The sequence below is a fragment of the Kryptolebias marmoratus genome, linkage group LG21 (assembly GCF_001649575.2).
Source record: "Kryptolebias marmoratus isolate JLee-2015 linkage group LG21, ASM164957v2, whole genome shotgun sequence".
NCBI lineage: Eukaryota > Metazoa > Chordata > Actinopteri > Cyprinodontiformes > Rivulidae > Kryptolebias > Kryptolebias marmoratus.
In genome coordinates, this window is record NC_051450.1 from 15,042,074 (window position 1) to 15,053,942 (window position 11,869).

The following is an 11,869-nucleotide window of genomic DNA, read 5'->3' on the forward strand; positions in this document are numbered from 1 at the left end:
CAGGCACTATTCATAATGTGTTCAATTATAACAATGACTTCTTTGTGTGATTTGATTTAACGACGTTTTAAATTAAATCACAGTACTCCTTTAGCTGTAATACAATTATAAACTGGACAGGCTGTATTCTGGCTCAGAGTAGATTCCATGTTCAATAAGTCGTAAATTAAGTGATGCACAGCATATTGTATAAAGTAAAAATGGAAACAGTTTGACTGGAAGAAATAGATGTTGTTTTTAAGACAATTCACATTTAATTTTAGACACAATCATTGCAAATTATTTTAATAATTGCTATTTTATTTTACTTATTTAGACACATACATGATACAAATTTTTGTTCCTTCAGGTTGGAAGAAATACAACATTACCTAAATAGTTCTAGTTAGAATTAGCCAGATAGCTCAGAAACAAACTTATAATAGCAATACAGGCTTGAAACTGCTGTATTAGAAGTTTCCTACCTGTGTTTTTCAGAGTTCCAAGAAAAAAAATACTGAGGGACAAATGGATTGATTTGAAAATGTTCTGCCCTTTTATTGAACCTTTTTTGTGGCAAGGCAAAAAAAAAAGAGAAATTCCTGAAACTTTTCAAAGACTGAGTTTGGTAATGTCTCACACAAAGTGTGTGAGTCAGACTGAACAAAGCTGCTCTCAAAAGCTTAATGTAACAGCAGAAACACACAGCAGTGCAAAGTTTTACTGGCTGTTAAGTGCCTCGTTGTTACACAATACCTACTTGATTGGGCATGAATTATCTCCACTCGTGATTTTCTTTTTAATTGAAATAATTATATTTGATCTTTTAGGTGCTTTTCCTTGAAATATCCATCCCGTTATATCCTCCTCTTTATAAATGATTATTGTCATTTACTTATTTTTTTGTTGCTCCAGATAATACTTTTATTACAATAAAAGTTGTAAATAAAATGTCTAATTGCTACAAATGTCTAACTTCAGAATGAGACCGAAGCCTTTTTTCTTTCTTTTTTTTCAAACAGCCTTTTGTCTTCCTGCCATTGAGCAACAATGGAGTCTGTGCAGGTCAAACCTGAACTCAGCTGTCTGTTAGTTTTCTAAAAGACAAAGAGTGACACAAACTGCCCATCCAAACAGCCTGAGTGTAGACATATTGTTACATTTCAGTCTATTCATTTAGAAATGTGTCATGATGTAGTGTTATGTCCTACTTTATACTGCCACGAATGAGTTGAAAACCAAAATAAAAAGATAAATAGGAGACATTTTCTTAATTTTTTAGTCTTTTTACAGTCCTCCATTGAACCCAGCAAAAAAAACCAAACCATAATTTCATGTCCCCAGTACAAATTTGGCTGGTTGGAAGGCATCACACTGCCATATGAGGTGTGACAACATTTGCTGCACAACTTGTGGTGCTAAAACTAATCCCATGAAATATGTGTTAAATACAGCACAATTTCAAATTTACCACCAGCATGTCAAACCAAACATCGCCCTAAATGACATCAAATGTTTTTAAAACTTAAATACTTTGAATTTGTGTTTTGCTTTTTTTAGATCACGTTTTTATTGTCTGCTTTTAGTTGGCCAAAACTAAATCAAGGCTGAAATGTTTTCAAATGTTATATTGAATCGAATTGGGTCATTAAAAGGAAATTAAAAGTTCTTCTCATGAATGATTTCAATGAACCTGTGCTGATATGACCAAAACAACAATTATTTAAAGGGCAGTTTAAGTCAAATTTTAGTTGATTCTAAATTTTACCATGGGAGTCTGAGATAATACTAAATAAATTGTCATATAAATCATTTTTTTTACTTTTTCCTAAGTCAAAATCCAAACAAGCTTATATCCAGTAAAAAGACCCAATTTTCTCTTATAACTTAAAGAATGAAAGAAAGAAAGAAAGTTGTTTAATACCAAGATTTAATATTGTAACTATTATAAGTGTTATTATTATGACTGCTGATTATAGGCACCAGCTTCCTGCGACCCTACACTGAAAAGCAAGTAAAGAAAATGGATGAATGGATAAATAATAATACTTATTATAATAATGATTCTGTTCACGTTGCAAACATGAACAGAAATGTGTTCATGTTTGTGTAAAAAAATACTGCATTATCTGTTTACCAACAGAGAAAGGTTCAATCCATATATATATGACATGACGTATGTACTGTACCTCTGTGAGGTGTTGAGATTTTATCCAGAGCTGCCCTGTGTCAGCACATGGTGACCTTCTTTGCCAGTATAAATTACAGTTGCATTATCCAGCAGCCGGAGGAAAGTTTATAAAACCTGTCCGGTGTAGTCTCTCATAAGCTCATGTCTATATGGTACGGTTGTCCAAACACAGCCCAGCAGAAGGCTGTATAACTGGAGCCTCTGTAAACCTGCCAAGCAAGGCAGCCTATCTCCTTGGGATTACTGTATATGTATTTTGTCATGTGCTGCAGCCATAAACAAGCTGGTCTCTCTCCATATTTTTCGTTTCTTATTGTTTATCATTTTTATTTCAGACCACAGTCACCTTCTCCAGATGCCCACTGAGCAGGTCATCTCTCATAAAACAGATCTGAATTTGGACTCGGAGGTAAAATGGTAGAGAGAAGAGGGGAAAAACAGAAGGAGAGAACGAGAGCTGTTCAGTCTCGTTTAGCAATGACAGACTGTTAAGGTGCAGCTTCCTCTCCATATGTGCAGTCGAGTCATGAATCATGTAACTCTGCCAAACTATCACATATACTAGAGGTTAAATTTTATCCTTACCAGCAAAAATGCCATTTGCTTCTATAATGATAAAGAATGGCAAATGTCTCAGGACCTCTGAGGGCAATAAGGTTAGGTTGGATGATATCCAACATCCAGTGGACTGATAGTGAGCAGGCTCATTGTGGGGAAATAATAAAAGGTTTTGAATGAAAACAAATAAACCAGAAGAAACCATGCAATAAGCTATGAATATTTGTTCTAAAGATGTTTGTTCAGACACACTCAACTTTAAGAGTTGCAATGTTTTGACTGTTAAGTTGTACCTTTCCCAAAAACATTTTGTGAACACTACTGACAAACAGACAGCAAACTCCTGCCAACGCTGCTGCTGTTAGCGAATTACAGATAAATAAGAGCTTTTCTCTGTTTCGCAGAGTGACTTCTCGTTTGAATATTTAAATGACAAATTTAAAGAGATAATTCAGATCTTTTGAAGTGGGATTCTGTGAAATGGTTATGAACAGTTACTATCTTACCTGTTGTAGAAAGCTGCTTAAATGACCTCAGTTTAGAGATAAAGAGTTTTAATTCAGACTGGATTAATGAGTTAATGTCTAATCCAAGCAGAGCCAAGACCAAAGTGGACTGCTGCTGTATTAAAACAGTTCTAACTAATTCTAATTCACCAAACCCCACTTCGAAAGTTCTGATCAATTACTGTAATTGCAGGGAAGCATGTCTTAAGAAAGTGTCCTGGAAATAAGTTAACCTAAAAGAAATGGTCTTTTTTTCCCTCTTTCAGCCAATTTTGCAAACATAGCTAACTTGCTAACATTCAAGAAGTAGACTCTTTTAACACAAAAGTGGACAAAAACAACATTAGGATTTCTTTTAGAAAACAAAACTGTATCAGCTTACATTAACAGGTACATTTGTAATTTAGTGGCTAGATGTTTTTTTTCTGTTTGTCCTAAGGTTTAAATTAAAATTACCACTCTTTTGCTGAAATCAGAAGTTTGGGAAGCCACGAAGACGTGCAAGAAAATTGAAACTAACTATACCAACCAAAGCCTAACATGAAGATGAAAATAATACATTTGTGCCAAATGAAGGTTTGTCAATAGATGTAGTAATTTGCAGGTGATGATTAGAATTTGTTAGTAATTATAACAGTTACAAATAAAGTAAATAAAAACACAATTAACACAAATTTGTTGAACATCTATAAAAATGTACAATGAATGCTAAGAATTGAAGTAATTGTAAGTTACATACAAATTTATTAAATATGAAAATTCATAATCTGGCATGCTATGTATATGTGCAAAACAGTCATTAATGTGATTTATTTCATACAGAAAGTAATTCAAAATGTGAAACATGTCAGTAATAGTGTTTTTAAACCCGTCTTTTCCATATTTATTTTTAGATTTTTGGTTGTGTCTCAGTCAATTAGAACCATGAATGCTTCATCTTAAAGATAAACAGTATCATTCTGTAGGGGATAGGGTTATCAAGAGTCTTGCTCCTTCCAAGCTGTAATCACCTTTAATAAAAGTGTATTTACCATATTAGTCAAGCTAATCTAGAAATTTTCACTTTAATTGCTCTATTTGCATCATCCCCCACAAAAGGCACTTCTGTTATTATGTGAAGTTATTTTGGAAATGAAAGACCATGCACTGTGATAAAATTGGCTTTTTTTAAATTGTTTTATCAGTAGAATAGTTGAAAATCATTTCTGGCTTGATGATTACGTGTCAGTTTAGTCTCTGTGTTAGTCACAAACATCGCTCTCGGTGCAGGGTTAATGCCTTCTGTGGGTTTTCTTCCTCCTCTGCACATTAATGGAGTGGACTGTAAAATTGCTTTTATGGACTGAAGTCAAACACCTGCTGAATCTCAGCGCTCGCATTTGCCATCTCTGATGCTGAAAGAAAGCCAGATGAATAGTGATGTTTTGCGATTTCCCTTCATACGGAGAGATAATTAGGAGACGAGTTTGATTCATTAGCCTATGGAAAGAAGCATACCTTCCTCCCTGAGCGGACTGCCCTTCCACTTCAAAGGGAAGCGCAGGTTCTTTGAAGCAAACCAGGGGTAGGAGATGAGAAGAATGGTGTAGAGTGAGATTACTGTGCACTTCATGGCTTTTTCTCTGCCTCTGGACACCTGCTCTGCAGGAAAGATTGGGATCGTCAGCTATACGTTTCAGTGATAATGACATTTGATTTGGTGAGGATTTAGCCCCTGAGCTTTCCTGGCCCAAACTGTCAAAATTAACTTTGTGTCATGTCCAGTGATGTTCACCACAGGTTTGGCAACTTTAAGTGTCCTTTTTTTCCTTTATTTCTTTCATTTCTTGCCCACATTTGGTCTATTTTACAGCTCACTGACCTTAGCATTGATGCAGCCACACAAAGAACAAGGAGAAAAATGTCCGCTCCAACATCATGTCCCCTTTTCTCCTTATTCTTTTTTTCTGTCTCTCAGAGAAGGACAAGGTGATATTCCAATTCACTTGGTGGCTTTGGTTCTCTCGATGTATCAGTCACCTTCAACATTACAACATTTCTGCTTGAATGCCAGCTGATGCAAAGCTTTTCAGTATTTTTTTTTCTTTTCTTTTTTTACTGTCCTATTAACTTCTTTAAAAGCTTTCCACAATCCATGCACAGATAGATGCACTCCGTTTGGGTGGAGAGAATCCCAATGAATTTATAGGTCCTTTGTTTAGTCCTCCTCATTGGATCAATTTTATGCAGGAGGGAAATGGGAAAAATCGTTACACAGCTTAAAAGAAACCTAAGTGAATTACAGTAATTATTTAATGCTTGGTCTTGATCAAGCTAAGTGTCTGTACAGCCTCGTATTTATTTTCTTAATAGCACCTTCGTCTCCCAAGGTCCCTCTGTGGACTGGGATAAAAGGACCATTCATGAACAAACGATGGATCCAACTGTAAAGAAATGGAGCTGCAGTTTGAATGTTTTTATTGGAGGCTTTTTGAAATAAATCAATTCGGAGGAGTTTCAGCTCACTCCAGAGGTTATAAAAATGAACCCACAATTTCTATAAGATTGTAGTTCTGGTGCCCAGAGATGTCCGGCCATCTTCAGCAGTAATCAAAGAGAGTGGACAAATTATCTTGTTTGGGTTGGTGTACAGTTATTTTGTGGGGGATAAGTGTTTGTTATCGTTTTTGCTTGTTTTAGGGCCAGTAGGATGAAACAGGAAGAGAAGATTACAGTTCTTTTTTTATGTTTTTGACTCCTACAATCACTAATGGTAACACAGATTGTGTCTGCACTCCTACTTGAGTTTTTACTCCTTCCAGAGATACATCAGGAGAAAAACTGGTGTATTTGTTTACAGCGTTAGTTTTTTGTTTTTTCATGAAGAAGTCAGTTACTTACCACATACTTTGAGCTTGACATCTCTCAATATTCCATAACACTGCACAAAATATGATTTTCAAGGTTTGACCAAAACAACTACATAAGATAATTTTAGTATAAAACTCTGAAAGGATGTGCCATCCTTAAAAAAATGTGGACCTTTAATTTATTTATGGTTGATTAAATATTTATTTTGTATTTTCATTGTATATTCTAAGTGCTTAGAGACAAATCTGTACTTGGGCCTCTACTTTGTTCGTGAAAATACATAATTAAATAATAGTTTGTATACTGAATGAAATTGTGATACAACATTGCTAGTAACTAGACGTTTTTGTAATTTCTGTTCTTGGCTGCTTGTGTTGAGGTCAAAAATTGCAAATGACACTGAAGTGTCATGATTTTCAGTGCTATGGTCACAGTAGCCTAGAGAAAACTGCTTGGAGTCAGAGTGTCTGCCAAATTCATAAAAAAAGGAAAAACAAAAACACCACTAATCTGCAAAGATGACATCTATTTGAGTGCAATCTTGTGTCCTGTTTGTTGCAATTGAGATAATTAGAGAAACAGAATGAGATCCAGATTCCAAGACTGTCCAAACTATGTGAAATCGTAATTATGACTGTCCAATTAAATTCTCTTCAGCTGTCAATCCTTGAGTCCTTTGTTTTAATTATGAAGTAAATAACTCACAACATTTCTGCAAGCCAGCCAGGGTGTTGTCATACACATCCTGACAAAAGAAAAAGCATTGAAACAGCTTAAAACAGGCCCACTGAAGCAACAAAATGTGTTAAACTGCACCCCAGGACATTACATAGAAATCTTGGAATTCAGTGGAATAACTGCAGACCGCCTATTTAGAAAGAATGTATAGGTGTATTTGCTAAATGCATATACATTTAAGAAGGACACAGCCTGGATAAAGGACACGGCCTTGGATAAGAACAACAGTGTTACATTGTTCACTTTACTTGTGAGTGGAGGAAAAAAAGAGATTTAATCCGAACAAATGAAGATAAATTTAGCACTGCATTTGGCAGACCGGTTCCATCTGACTGAAGCCCACCTGTTATTTCATATGGTCGCACATTCTGACATGGCTGCAACTCAGAGAGCAATTTCTCAGTGGCCTGCTTTGCATTTTTAATTGCTTCTTGTTGCAAATGTGCACTTGGAAGAAAGAGAAGCCTAAATGTTGAGTAAAAAGAGTGTGCATGCTTTTCTTTAGACAGTGAAACAGCAGTTTCACTAAAAACAGTCTTAGACAAGCGTTTGTATAGAGGTAAAGCCTTGCTTGTGGATTACATGTCTGAATGATTTTTTCCCCATAAATATAATTTCTTTTTTCCAGTCTTCTCTGAGGTCACAGAATCTCTGTCTGACTGTGTCCTGCAAAGGTAAACTTAATTTACTGCTATATCTCTTTCCACTACAGAGGCAAAGCATATCCAATAGTGAACCTCCTAAACATAATCAATTATCTGAGCTCCAATGGCAGAGAATGCAGAATGCTGATAAGACTTTGTAGACTTTTTTTTTCTAATGAAGAGAGAAAAGACGATTTAGTTCAATACCCTGGAGGGAGTTTTTTTTCTCCCTTCTCTCACGGTAAAAGAGAATTATTCATTGCATCCTCTGAGGGAAAAGTCGATTATTCCCAAGAAGTCACTGAGTTGTTGTCCCCTTTTTGGTTGAGCAGAGAACGACCTGAGGCAATGTCAATTTTTGTGTCATGTGCTTTGCACTGCTTTTTCTTAAAGGCATCGTTGTCAGGTGGTCAGTGAATTGACTTTAACTTGGTGGTATTGTGTACACAAACAGACACCGGGGGATATTTATCAAGGTGTGGGGAGACAGTTATGTTAAAGCTGCTGGCATAGCCAAAAAAATCTGCATCTCCTTTTCTTTAAGTGCAATTCTTCTCCTCTACAGTCTTCTTGTCTTGTCATTTGTACAGGGCTGTATAGGCAGATACTCTTTACTCCCTCAGCTGTAATATTTTTGAAATTGCATACATGTTAAAACAGCTTTTATTTTACCCTCGGGTCAACTTTGAGCCTCCATGCATTCTATTGATCACTTTATTAGGCTGATTTACACCTGAAGAGGAAGACAAAGCTGCACATATTGTCAGGGCGAGGGGAGACAGAGACGAACCCAGAACGCAAAATCATCTTCTTAAAAGAAACTAATTTATTACTTAAACAAAAAGGGCTGACGTGGCAGCAAAAAACAAACGATAACAAAAATCCAGATTTTTTTTAAGGAACAGGGCATGGCAGGGAGCAGAACAAAAAAGCAACAACAATGATCCAGCGGGGTGGTGGAGAAAATGACCAGGTTATATACACAGGGGATAATTACGGGAAGTGGGCACAGGTGAGTGATTACAATAACTTACAGGTGGAGATGGGCGTGGCAGATAATCAGGGGCAAACAGAGGGGAAGTGAATACTGACTGAGGCACTGGGAACAGACACAAACAAGAAAACAAATGCAAAATGAATCCAAAAGAAAAACAAAAACAAAACCCAAATCATTACACATATATGAAGAAAAACATGATTATTGACTTTTTAAAGCTGTTTTTGTTGAGCTCTAATGACAGCCTCTGGTCTGTCTTGACAAATGCGACTTGAGGGGATTTTCAAACAAATAGAAAAACAAGGATTAGCCTCCTCTGCCTTTTAAAAAAAATCTTAGGAGTAAAATAATTCAAAGTCATGCTGACCTTTAACAAGCAGCCTCTGCGGGGACACCAAAATCATGTTCCACGAGCCAGGCTGTTTGCCAACACACTGTTTTTCTACCATTAAACAAGAGTTATGTCACACTTCCCATTTAATCACAGGCTTTTTCAGAGGTCTGGGCTCAGCCAATGACTCACTGTGAGGGGCTTATTTGACAGATTACACCTGCAGTCACACTTAAAGTTAATGTCGAAGAAGGCTCTTCAGTGGAGAGGAGGGAGAGCCTCAGTTCCATTAAATGTTTTCAGTTGACCTTCATGGCAGATGAATAGTTGGGTTCGATATAGACAACAATAGTGTTCAGCGTTCAATGTTCTTGTTACAAAGCTGTTAATCATTATTCATGTCAAAGTAATGTTTGTCATCACTGTTTTAAGAACACCTTTACCCTTATTGGAGTCAAATTTTATATGAGAAAATGACTCAGGCCGGAGTGTTTTCTCAAGGGTAGACCGGCTGCTTTAAGGGCGAGCTCGGCAGTTTCACGGTCCGGCGGTGCGCTGTAAGCCCCCCTTGCCACTGCCAGGGAGAGTCTTGGAATCGTCAAGACAGCGGAGTGACAAAGTGTGGAGCAGAACCTGTTACACACTACATCATCACTGTCAAAGACATCCAGAGGGAGTGAGGCATTTCGCCGCATACAGGAAGAGAAAAGAGGCTCCTGGCAAGGTTGATCACATCTGTGAAATTAGAAATACTTTGGGTCTAAATGGCCACCGAGTGTGTTTGCGTTTGTAATTATCTGCAGCAACTGGTTCTCAGTTCTCTCTTTTTTTCAGACATAACACTTCATGCTGTTCCTGCGCTGCATAAATTGTCAAATAGAATTTTTGATATGAACTTAGCAACAAACTCTATTTCATGCTATGTTAGATTTAAAGAGAATGTAAGCCATCCAGGAAAACATTTTATGTGTTATCTTTAGGTGTGTAATACACTGTTGATTTAGCAGGAATGTTGTGAGTAGAAAGTTAATTTTAGGAAGGAAAGATGCCTTTCTGATAAAGATCAGATGATGTTTGTCTTATATTGCCTTCAGTACCCTCAAAAATCTTTCATATGGATGAGTGTTTAACCCTTGACTGATATTAAATACAGAAACTCTTTTTTTCTACTTTTCGCCTTTCCATGTTAAATTACCTTACAAAAAAATAAAGCTCCTGGCTTTCTTTAATAAGTTCATGATATTCACACACAGGCTCTGATAACTTTACTCCAACCAAGGATCTGACTTACCCCAAACTCCCAAACTAAGTGTACTTCTAAGTAATGGGAATTAAATAGTAAATGGTTTCCACCTGGCACAAACCCTACCTTTATGTGCATGAACCCATTTTTTTATTATTCTTATAAGATTTATTTGATTTTATGATTTAGTTAATCAGTGCACACAAATTTGCTATCAGACATACTCCAGTTTAAGAAAAAAAGCAATTATTTGGGTTCCTTCTTCCTGGATTAATTAAAAACTTACCATTTCTTGGAGGAGGCAGTGAATCAAATTGTTTAAAAACATTTAAAAGAAAAAAAAAGTTTCCGAGTTAACACAACAGACAGGAAGCTATCTGGATATTGACCCACATTCCCTCAGTGTGTTCAAGTACAGAGAGGCAGAAGGAAGAAATGGTGAAGCTGTCTAGGCCACATGGGGTGAGGGATGAAGTCTAGCTTTGTGGAAGTTTAACAATTGTGAGTCAGTAAAGCTTCAGCACTGGAAAGTATAATTTTAGGGCTTTAGTGTGAAATCGCTTTCAACTTTTTTGCTTTTCTTTAAACGTGTTCTTTTAGAAGTGTCTTTATTAGGAGTCAAACCAAACCACGAGTGCTTTGCCCTTTTGTGCAAGTTGCTTCTGCAATTTAAGCATTACTCAGAGTTGATGTTTTTAAAGAGGGCTAACTGCAGGGGGGCTGCGTGTACGTGTGGGGTTTGTATATGTGCTCAAACAGAACATAAAACAGAGGCAGAACTTCAGCGATATTGAACATCCACCAATTCCTCATTAATGCTCAGTATGGGAAACCAAAATGAATTAGTTTTGTGGGTGTTCATAGCTTGTTAGTATAGTAGCTTTTACTTAGTGATCAGAGGCTTCGAAAATGTTTAGGAAAGCTTTGCTAAATATACAGCCAAGGAGACGTTCTAATACCGTACTTAACCAAGTGTGAAATAGCTTTGGCTAAGTAAGGGGACAACCATTAATACTGATAAAAATGGGACTAGGTGCTCTCAAGGTGGAATGTGAGCACTCACTAAGAAAGTGATTTATGTCACCTTCAGTCGAGGTTAAAAAAAAAAAAAGCTTGCACCTTGAATGAAAATTTCTCTCTCACACACTCTTCTAGTCTTAGGAGATTGTCACACCCAAACACTGATGCTGCTTAACTTTTATTAGTGGTTGATTGACAAGGAGGGTTAGGTAGTTGATGCAGACTGTTTGTGAATTCAAAGAAGTTCATGGCAAATATATATATATATGCATTTATAAATAAATTTGTTAGTTTCATTTTGATAAAGTTCCTTAATTTAATGATACTCATCAGCTGCACATCAACAACATTGTTGCGGGCTTAAAAGACCCTAAAGTCATCATATGGTGCAGAATATTTTATAGGTATATTTATAAAACGTGTAGATTCCATAGAGAGCAAGGCTTTTGTAACAATGTCTTTAGTTTGAGTTTTAAAAAAATAAGATAATGGGAATTGAATTGAAGAGAAGATGACAAAAATTGAGTTATAATGAGGTATTTCAAAGAATATTATGCTGGCTAAAATGTCTAATCTTTCAGCCTTAACAAGAATTTTGCTGCCTTGAACCTAACCAAGTGTTTTTTGCAAGTATTTCTTTCGACTTCACCAAAGAGAAATAAGGAATACAAAGACAACAATTTAATAAACATTAGTGAAGCCCTATGAATTAAAAGTCGAGCATTACTTGAAGGAATGTACATTGCCCACCATCTTTCATGCCATATTTTTAAACTAAAATTATCTTATAGCTGTTTTGATCATAGCATTCT